The 10,897-nt window shown below is 42.5% G+C and overlaps 2 non-coding genes and 1 pseudogene across 2 annotated transcripts; all 3 read right to left on the reverse strand.

The window, feature by feature from the left end:
• Window positions 1-6,578: 6,578 nt before the first annotated feature.
• Window positions 6,579-6,763, reverse strand: LOC142677602 (U2 spliceosomal RNA). The gene has a single exon (XR_012852593.1). It is a non-coding gene; the product is annotated as a U2 spliceosomal RNA (small nuclear RNA).
• A 1,366-nt stretch (window positions 6,764-8,129) lies between these two features.
• On the reverse strand, window positions 8,130-8,269 carry LOC142677616 (U2 spliceosomal RNA; annotated as a pseudogene).
• Window positions 8,270-9,544: 1,275 nt separating this feature from the next.
• On the reverse strand, window positions 9,545-9,738 carry LOC142677600 (U2 spliceosomal RNA). The gene has a single exon (XR_012852591.1). It is a non-coding gene; the product is annotated as a U2 spliceosomal RNA (small nuclear RNA).
• Between the last annotated feature and the right edge of the window lie 1,159 nt (window positions 9,739-10,897).

Raw genomic sequence — 10,897 nt, forward strand, 5'->3', positions numbered from 1 at the left:
CCGTTTATTTAAAATTTTTCAGGTTTTACAATAAATTAACATTTTTCAACATTTTTACAGGGATTCAAATTTTACAACAATGGTTAAAAAAATAAATACAAATTGTCAGATTAAAATCATACAATTTATAAAAGGGCACTTGGTGGCATCATATTATAGAATTCCATTCGCTAAAAAATCATTTTCTACTTAAAACAGGAGAGAATTTTTTGTCTAAAAGATAATACTTGTGCATTTCATAAAAACAAATTCCTAAAATATCATTCACAGATAAAATTTCATGTTTGAATAAAAGAATATTCCTGGCCGCCCACAGAGCTGCTTTAACGCAGTTAGTAATCTTCCATGCCATAATTTTCTGAGTCCTTGTTGGGCACTCCAGACATCCGTAAAAAACGCCTTCACTTGTAATTCTCTTTATTCCGGTTATCTTCTTCATCAAGGGGAGGATTTTTGTCCATATAAGTTGTGAAAAATAACATTGCCAAAAGAGATGTAAGACTGTCTCGTCATCGCGGCATCCTCCCCTTGGACACGCAGCCGAGTTGGTCAGTCCCCTTCGATGCTGGAATGCCCGGCATGGAAGACACTCGTGGGCGCAGCTCCAGGCCAGATCCTTCTGTGAATTAAAAATGAATTTAGCATTAACCATGCTCCAGATAATTTTGCATTTGTTTTCATTAAAATTGCTAATGGGGGCTATTAAAACATTTTCTTTTATTTCCTTTAAAACATATTTACTATTTTTTACATCTTCTATTCTTTTGTCTTTTAGGTTAAAAAGGTTCACTATTTTTTCTAAAATCTTATACTGGTCTGGCAGGTTAAAAGCATATGGCGAGCTTAAAACCGTAGAGAACCATCCGTACCTCCTCATAAAATAGCCAGTGTTAAAACGGATAAAATAAGACCAGTAGTGTTCCTTAAAAACAGTATTAAGACACAGTGTAAAAAAATGGATTAAAAGAAATGCTTTTATATTTGGAAAATCTTTACCACCCATTAGCTTTGGTAACATCACTTTTTCTCTCCTGAGCTTCTCCATCCTAGAATTCCATAAAAATGTAAAACATGCCTTGGTAATCTTTTTTAATAAAATATCAGGGGGAGGGAAAACCATACTTAGATATAATAAAATTGGTAAAATCACCATTTTTGTGATTAAAATTTTTCCCTCCATTGTCAGTTTTCTAAGATTCCATAAACAAATTTTCTTATTAACTTTTTGTGCCACCAAGTCCCAACTGATAAAACCATTGTTTGACTCATTGAAGGAGACCCCTAAAATCTGTACAGACTCCGACACAGGGACTGGAATGTCCTGTAAAATCATATTGCCAATATTTAAAATATTACTTTTATTAAAATTGACTTTAAAACCGGAGGAGCAGCAAAATTGGTATATCTGTTGTAATGCTTTTTGCAGTGACGGGGCGTCCCTGCACAGGACCGCGACATCATCCATGTACCCCACTACTTTTGCCTCTAGTCCCCCCCCGCCCGGCAGGGGGACTCCACATATCTGCTTGTCATTCCTCAATCTGCAGAGTAGAGGCTCGATCGCACATATAAAAAGTAGTGGGGACAAGGGACACCCCTGCTTCACTCCGGAGTTTAAAAGGACATCCTGTGTCTTAAAACCCTTTACTAAAATCTTGCTCGTACAATTTTCATAAAAGGCCTTCAGAGACTGTAAAAAGCCTTCTGGTATACCCATCTTTTCTAAAACCTTAAAAAGATAAAAATGTGATACTCTATCAAAGGCTTTCTCGAAATCTATGGATAAAACCGCCAATCTGCCTTTTCTCTCCTTCGTATCACCAATAGCATCTTTTAAAAGGTTTAAATTGTCCCATATGCTCCTCCCAGGTATCCCACAGACTTGGTTGGAGTGGACGATTTTCTCTATAACAGCTTTTAGCCTATTCGCGCAAATCTTGGCCATTATTTTGTAGTCTGTGTTTAGTAAGGTGATAGGCCTCCAGTTTTTAATATCTGTTTTGTCCCCCTTTTTATAAAGCAGGGACACCACACCTTTCTTCCAGGACCCCGGGAGGGCTTTTGTTCTAAAAACTTGAGTAAAAAGGGAATAGAGATCCTCTTTTAAAACTCCATAAAATGTGACATAAAACTCTATGGGTATACCATCAGGGCCAGGGACTTTACCTGTTTTAAAACTCTTGATGGTATCTAAAATCTCCTGTTCCGTAATATCCTGTAATAAAAAATCTTTGGAGACAGGATTTAAAACAGCGTCAACCTCCTTCAATGAGTCGTTCATCAAATCAACATTAACAAGCTTTATATTAAAAAGATCCGCATAAAATCTGTGTACCTTTTTTAAAATATTGTCAGTGTTTGTATCTCCATCAACATTGTCTAACAGGGTATGCTTATCGTTAATTTTCTTAAAAAAGTACCTGGAGCAGGTCTCATTTTCCTCGAGGTGTTTCATTTTTGAACGAAAGACAATTTCCTTACCTCTCTGCTCCAGGCACTGGGAGATCTCCTTCCTAATCTCCATAATCTCCTCCTCCACCTGCATACCCTGTTCTCTGAACTTGTATTGGGTCTGCAGACGGGAATTCAAATTAGCAAAAAAATCCTGTTTTTCTTTTGCTTTTCTCCTTCCGATTTTTATGAAAAAGTCTCTTATTTTTATTTTTATTTTCTCCCACCATGAGACTATGGACATATTTGGATGTCTTACCCGTCTGCAGCCCTTATAAAAGGTAATAAAATCAGATAAAATTTGCGGATCATCTAAAAGGGAAACGTTCATTTTCCAGGTTTTTTTGACAGTATTTTTCCCAATATCATTTTTAACTTTAAAATACAATAATTTATGATCAGATAAAACATTGGGATTAAGATCACATTTAAAAGGCAGTACTTGATAAGAGCAGAATATAAAATCGATCCTGGAGCTACAGTTCACATTGCTCCAGGTGACGCCGGCCTCTGCAGATAAATTGCTGTTACATTTCTTAAAAACATCAGTAAGTTTAAAATCAGTAACTATATCTTTTAATAATGAGGAGGTTTTGTCATAATTCCTGCTTACTGAGTTAGAGAACCGGCGTTCCCCCTTTAAAATACAATTAAAATCACCCGCTAAAACAAGTGGCTCTGAATCGTTTAAAAAAAGGGGTAAAATCTCTAGCATTCTAGCTCTTTCATTCTTGTCCGAGGACCCATAAAAATTTAAAAACTGCCATCTAATACCGTCTATAAAAGCTTTGACCAATAAAATTCTACCTGGTAAAATTTCATTAAAACTGTCAATTAAAACGTTCCCTTTAAATAAAATGGCGACACCTGCGGCTCTGGAATCGTTAGACCCGGACCACACTGAAGGTCCGAGTCTCCAGTCTTCCTTATATTGTTGTAGTTCGTGCGATGTGGGATACAGCATTCCTGTAGGAAAAAAACGGTGGCGGAAAAAATAGAAAGATAGTCAAACAGGGCAGCTCTTCTCGTCTTAGAATGCACGCTCCTAACATTTAAGGAAATGCCACCTAACTCTGCCATGAGGAAAAGGGAAAAGAGACAGTCTTATGTAATCTTACCCGAGGTGGCCTCAGCAGTCCTCGGCGTTACCAGAGACCTCACTCGAACTCTCATCGCCCTCCGACTTCAAACCGACTGTATAACTTGAGGAGATTGGAGAGGAACTCATGTCAGACAGCTGACCCCCCGCCATACCTGAGGCACTTATCGCAAATGGGTCCCAGATGGACTCCACGGGCAAGGTTTCTGGAGCATATTGTATGGCAGCCTCCTCCCCTACGATAGGGGCAGGAAACGCACTCGCGGCCGTTTCCGGGACTTCTGTCACCTCAGAGGTAGCTATGCTTGTCTCCCCCAACTGGCGAGAAGGGGGGAGACCTTCAGCTGGTGCTTCCGGGGGCACGTCAACTGGTTTCCCTGCTTTCGCTCTAGCAGGTACTCCCATCGGCACCCCCGCTGCCACCTCTGAGTACGCCCTACGCCTTTTAGTCCTTGCTGCCGCTCCGCCCGGGTCCTCTGCCTCAGGTACAGGCTGACCCAGCACCTCCTGCGGCCCAGGCGGATCAGCTTCATCCGAACTACCCATCTCCTCCGTTTCCTGAGGGGGCTTTTTCGTCCGCTGATCACTGGCTCTTCTCTTAAACCGCCTTTGCTCCTTTGGGTCACCTGTTTGGGGGGGTCTGCTGGAGGTGTCCATGTCATCTGCCTCTTCACCTCTTGGTTCCTCTCCTTGTGCGGGGGCGATCTGGCCTGCTGGCTGCTCTGGACGCCTCGGCCGGACCTCGGGTTGTTCCGATCTGTGGGGACAAGTAGCATATAGATGACCAACTCGGCTGCAAAAACGACACCTTTTCCCCAGAGGGCAAGTTTTGGCCTCGTGCTCAGAGCTGCCACAGTTCCTACAGGTGCTTTCACAGAACTCTTTGGTGTGACCGTACTTTTGACATTTTCTACAGAATGGAGGCATTCCTGTATAAAAAAGATCTCCTGCCATATCACCTAATTTAAAGCGTGCTGGCGGCAACATTATCCCCCCTGCTGTATTGGCATCTCTATAACAAGTTACTAAAAATCTCCACTTTGACGTCCAAACTCCAACTTCGTTCATTATTTTGCCAATACATTTTACACTTTTGAAATAGGGGGATAAAAAGGACATCACATCTTTTAAATCAGCAAACGGGCAGTACATTTTTATCACAATCATCTTAGTGATGTCCAACACATGTTCGTAAAATTCAATACCGTCCAGTCTCGGATCGTTTTTTACCATGTATGCCGCCAGCAGATCTTGGAACACTCCATTCTGTACAAAAGTTATGTCGTATGTTCTTCTCCTAGGATAGTCTTGTACCGCCAATATCTCCCGCTTCTGAATGTTGAAAATGCCAACAAGCACGGTCTCCACCAAGAACTTCAGGCCGCAGGTCGTCGCCTTCTCTTCTGATACAATTACACGGATTGTATTCTTTATCCGGGCATACGCCGGTATCTCACCAGGACTTTCGTCCATGGTGAGGGGTTTTCAAGGAAAGTTACGCCACCCGTTGGTGACGTAACGTCTACGCAGCTTTTCCCCTTTTCGGCCGAAGCCTACACGGGGGATATGTGGATCGCAACTCGTTGCTCAGGACTAAGCCTCTCTCCCAAATAGCAGCACGGGGGTGAAGTCCAGGCGGACCTGGACGATCCCCCGAGGCCGAGAGAGAGGGTACCTGAGCACCTCCTAACCAAGACCAGGCAGCACTGACTACAAGTAATCAGAACTACACTTGATCTCAGCCAGAAGGCCGAGAAGCGATAACCCGAACGGGCCGCGCGTTGACCGAGCCTGCCCAATACTGCTGTTCACCCCTTGCAGCGATTCAGCCTACTCCTAGGCAATTCCATGGGGCCCTGCAGGCTCACACACACTCACAGCTACTAAGCGGGAGGTGAATAAAGGCCGGAGAGGAAGCAAGACAGGATTTGCTTCTTTTGCTTGCACCACAATGCAGTGCTGAAAGAGGAGGAATCGACATAAAAACGCCTTCCTGGCAACGCCCAAATGCCCTCCTGCCGTGCAAACACTGGCAGCAGCAGCAGCAGCAGCAGTAAGTGCATGCCCACTGCCACCCCTTCTCCTTTCACACCTTGTATCAGCTTTAATCCAGTCCAGTGCTGCCTGCTGAGCAGCACTGACCAACACTGCCTGGACCCAGGCTTTTATCTCTGAGGCCCCATTATGATGTCAGAAAGCTGGCTCTGGCTCCTGAGGTCTCCACTATGACACGTGCAAAGTTCCGTCTGAACTTTATATAAGACGGTGCGGCTCAGTCAGTCACTCAGTGTTGCCTGAGAGGGCAACACTGCAACAGCCGGCCCCCAGGCTGTCTTTTTTTTGCACAGCTAGTTGCCTCCAGGAGGCCACAAGAGGGAGACAAGGGACTGCAAAATGGAAAATAGGCATCCACCAACTTTACAGACAACTTGTTCTCCTTGCTCCTACAACCTCCATCCTTGCACAGTTTGTTATTCTTCCAGGTAACATAGTAACAAATCCAAATTGCTGCTCTCTTTGTAGGCAAGCAAGGGTTTGTTGCAACTGCAATTCTTACTTCTTCTTGAAATGTAGGGACCACAGTACATTCCATCACATCCATCTAGTGTACACAGGTAGGTCCATTGTGACGGGCGGGCGGGCGGGCTGGCTGCTTTAATGGCTGTTTGCTGTTCCCCTACTCCACTCCACTATTTGACTATGGTGCTGCATCAATCAGTGGCTGGCTCAGGTGCAGCTCTTTAACCTACCTAGGAGGGAGGGCGGAGAGAAGACAAGGAAGGTGAATGAGCTGTTCCAATGTGAAATGCCGGAAACACAGAAACACAGACGACACAAAACAAGAGGTGGCAATGTATTAATTAATTGCATTTAATAAATTAGCTCATTATCACACATGACTGTACAAATGCATTGTCCAACAGGTGTTGAAATAATGGGATTAAAAGGGGAGATCCCATCCGAAAGACAAAAACAATGGCAAACACAAAAAGCACTTTTGGAATCTGATTTTAGTAAACACATAAGGAAAGGGTGCACCGGTCCTGGAAATACTGCAATACCAGGTCAATGCGTGGAGTGGACAGAGCAAGCTCTATTTCCATCTCCCTGTTCTAAAAATCCATTTAATATATGGTCCCCAGATAGGGGACGTATCAGATATTAAACTGATAAGAACAGATCAGGTTTCCACTCAGATCCGTCTCGAGTTAAATTTTAAACTTCAAATTTAAAGACTTGATCATCATTATGAAAAACCAAAATATAATTTTTATTTCTCTTTTTTTTGTAAGTAAAATTAATAAAACAAACCATTTCTTACAGCGATTACACCTACCATATCCACAAGATGTTCTCGAAGATCTTGACCATCCCACTCCAAATTTACAATACACGCCAACCAGGTTGGCACTTTATATCTTTCAAGAAAATCGGATATATCTCCTCTTAGACAAGTTCGTACCCGCCTCCGAACCTTCTCAAAATTAATTTTCTCTCTTAATTCCTCTATGTCTTTTACTAATTTATCTCTTTCTGCTCTATTTTCATCTGAAACAACATTTTTTTCCACAATTTTTCTCCTTTTTGTTTCATCACTCCTTTTAACCTCAACGCTTTTCCATCCTCCTCCCACTTCCTGTGGCTTATCCTCTTTTCCTGAGGTAACTTTCTCTTCCTTTCTTTTAACTATCTGTTCCTTTCTTTTAACGGTCTTCTTACTCTCCTCCTTTACTTCACTTTTGCTTTTCTTTAAACAATTTTTAAACACATGCCCTTCTTCTCTACACATGTTACACACTTTACCCTTCTCACAATCATTGTACATATGACCTTCTTGGAAACATTTTGTACAGAATATTTTCCCACAATTTTCCTTCACATGTCCATACTCTTTGCAATTATGGCAAAAAATCCCCATTCCAAAAAAATAGAGATTCCCACTTGCACTGCCAATTTTAAAGCGTGCTGGAGGAAGCAATAAGTTTCCAGCCTCTCCAACTGCCTTAATTTTACACAGGAATTTCCATTTGCCTGTCCAGAATCCAAAGGGATTAAAGACCTTACCCTTCTCCACCACCTCCTCACAGAACTTAGTGAGAAAACATATAATATCGTCTTTACACACATAGGGGGAAAACATTTTAACAATCACCAACTTTTTGCTAGGAGCAAAGTGTGGTGTTACAATCACACCAACCAGTCTTGGATCCTGCTTCTTCTCCTTCAAAGTGTCCAGAAAGTCCAGATAAATTTCCTCCGTACAAAAGGTGACATCGAAGCATCCTCTTCTTGGATAGTCCATTACAGACAATATCCATTGTCTCTCCAACTGGAAAAGACCAAGCAAGAGTACCTTTGTTAGGAATTCCAAGTCCCTGCTTTGTCCTCCAGATTCCTCCATCGTAAAACGAACAGCATTCCGAGTCCGCATGTAGTCAGGGATTTCCTCCATCCTGCCGCAAAAAAGCCAACGATATCCAACGAAATCCAACGAACTCCAACGATAATACCTTCAGCACCTAAATGCCAGGCAAGTGATCGCTCCCCGTTGCCCTGGACTAATCCTCTCCCCCAATAGCAGCAGAGGGGTTAAGTCTCTTGTAAAAGAGACGATCCCCCCAGGCCAAGGAAAAGGGTACCAGGGCACCTCCTGACCAAGAAACAAGGCAATACCCTAAAGTACTACACTTGATCTTAGCCAAAAGGCCGAGAAGCGATAACCCGAACGGGCCGCGCGTTGACCGAGCCTGCCCAATACTGCTGTTCACCCCTTGCAGCGATTCAGCCTACTCCTAGGCAATTCCATGGGGCCCTGCAGGCTCACACACACCCACAGCTACTAAGCGGGAGGTGAATAAAGGCCGGAGAGGAAGCAAGACAGGATTTGCTTCTTTTGCTTGCACCACAATGCAGTGCTGAAAGAGGAGGAATCGACATAAAAACGCCTTCCTGGCAACGCCCAAATGCCCTCCTGCCGTGCAAACACTGGCAGCAGCAGCAGCAGCAGCAGCAGCAGCAGCAGTAAGTGCATGCCCACTGCCACCCCTTCTCCTTTCACACCTTGTATCAGCTTTAATCCAGTCCAGTGCTGCCTGCTGAGCAGCACTGACCAACACTGCCTGGGCCCAGGCTTTTATCTCTGAGGCCCCATTATGATGTCAGAAAGCTGGCTCTGGCTCCTGAGGTCTCCACTATGACACGTGCAAAGTTCCGTCTGAACTTTATATAAGACGGTGCGGCTCAGTCAGTCACTCAGTGTTGCCTGAGAGGGCAACACTGCAACAGCCGGCCCCCAGGCTGTCTTTTTTTTTGCACAGCTAGTTGCCTCCAGGAGGCCACAAGAGGGAGACAAGGGACTGCAAAATGGAAAATAGGCATCCACCAACTTTACAGACAACTTGTTCTCCTTGCTCCTACAACCTCCATCCTTGCACAGTTTGTTATTCTTCCAGGTAACATAGTAACAAATCCAAATTGCTGCTCTCTTTGTAGGCAAGCAAGGGTTTGTTGCAACTGCAATTCTTACTTCTTCTTGAAATGTAGGGACCACAGTACATTCCAACACATCCATCTAGTGTACACAGGTAGGTCCATTGTGACGGGCGGGCGGGCTGGCTGCTTTAATGGCTGTTTGCTGTTCCCCTACTCCACTCCACTATTTGACTATGGTGCTGCATCAATCAGTGGCTGGCTCAGGTGCAGCTCTTTAACCTACCTAGGAGGGAGGGCGGAGAGAAGACAAGGAAGGTGAATGAGCTGTTCCAATGTGAAATGCCGGAAACACAGAAACACAGACGACACAAAACAAGAGGTGGCAATGTATTAATTAATTGCATTTAATAAATTAGCTCATTATCACACATGACTGTACAAATGCATTGTCCAACAGGTGTTGAAATAATGGGATTAAAAGGGGAGATCCCATCCGAAAGACAAAAACAATGGCAAACACAAAAAGCACTTTTGGAATCTGATTTTAGTAAACACATAAGGAAAGGGTGCACCGGTCCTGGAAATACTGCAATACCATGTCAATGCGTGGAGTGGACAGAGCAAGCTCTATTTCCATCTCCCTGTTCTAAAAATCCATTTAATATATGGTCCCCAGATAGGGGACGTATCAGATATTAAACTGATAAGAACAGATTTTTTTCAGTTGGCTACCCCCTCGCGGGGGTGTCAATGATTTATTTATAAAAATTTCAATTTTACAATAAAACACATTTTAGTTACATAGATAAATACAAAGAATTTTTACATTGTAACAATAGTAAAATCAAATTTTCATAAAATTTATGTAGAGGGACATGGGGCAAATCTTTATTTATTTGGAGTTCCAGTCAGTCACAAACCATTTATTTAGAAGGGTGGCATTCCTTTTTTTGTCTAGTAAAAAATAAATATACATCTCACTAAAACAAAGACCTAAAACATCATCAACCGATAAAACGTCGTGCTTAAAAAGGAGGATGTTCCTGGCCTTCCATAGAGCTTCTTTGGCGCAATTCATCGTCTTCCATGCAATTATCTTCTGACTCGCGGTTGGGCATCCAAAAAGTCCATATAAAATATCTTCATAGTTTAAGTCCTTTAGGTCTGCCATCTTCACCAAAAGAGGGAATATTTTTTTCCAAAATTGTTTTGCAAAGTCACATGTCCAAAAAATATGTCTTATAGTTTCCTCGGCCTGGCAGCCTTCCCTCGGGCAGACGGCAGACCTCGCGAATCCTCTTCTGTACTGGAATGCCCGGCATGGAAGACATTGATGAACGCAGCTCCAGGCCAGGTCCATCTGTGCATTAAAAAGATAAAACACATTAATCATTTTGAAAATAAAAGCACATCGTTGCGTATTAAAATTCTCTACATTGCTGACCGTCTCGCTCTCTCTCAGGTCTTTTATTAGTTTTTTGCTATTCTTAAGTTCATTCACGGTCTTCCCTTTTAAATTGAAGAGAGCCACTATTTTTTCTAAAATTACGTAGTTTGCTGGTAATTTAAAAGCGTATGGTGAGGATAAAATTATGTTAAACCAACCAAACCTCCGCATAAAAAACCCAGTATTAAAACGTAAAAAGTAAGACCAATAGTGCTCTTTAAAAAGGGAATTAAAACAGAAACTAAAGAACTTAATTAAAAGAAACCTATTAAAATCAGGAAAATCTTTGCCACCCTTTGGTTTGGACTTTATTACCGTTTCTCGTTTCAATTTCTCCATCCTGGAACTCCAAAAGAAGGTAAAACATGCTTTTGTTATTTTTCGTAATAAAACTGTTGGGGGAGGGAACACCATGCTTGTATATAAAAGAAGGGGTAAAATGACCATTTTTATGATTAAAATTTTTC

This window comes from Rhinoderma darwinii, assembly GCF_050947455.1.
Source record: "Rhinoderma darwinii isolate aRhiDar2 chromosome 2 unlocalized genomic scaffold, aRhiDar2.hap1 SUPER_2_unloc_31, whole genome shotgun sequence".
Taxonomy (NCBI): Eukaryota; Metazoa; Chordata; class Amphibia; order Anura; family Rhinodermatidae; genus Rhinoderma; species Rhinoderma darwinii.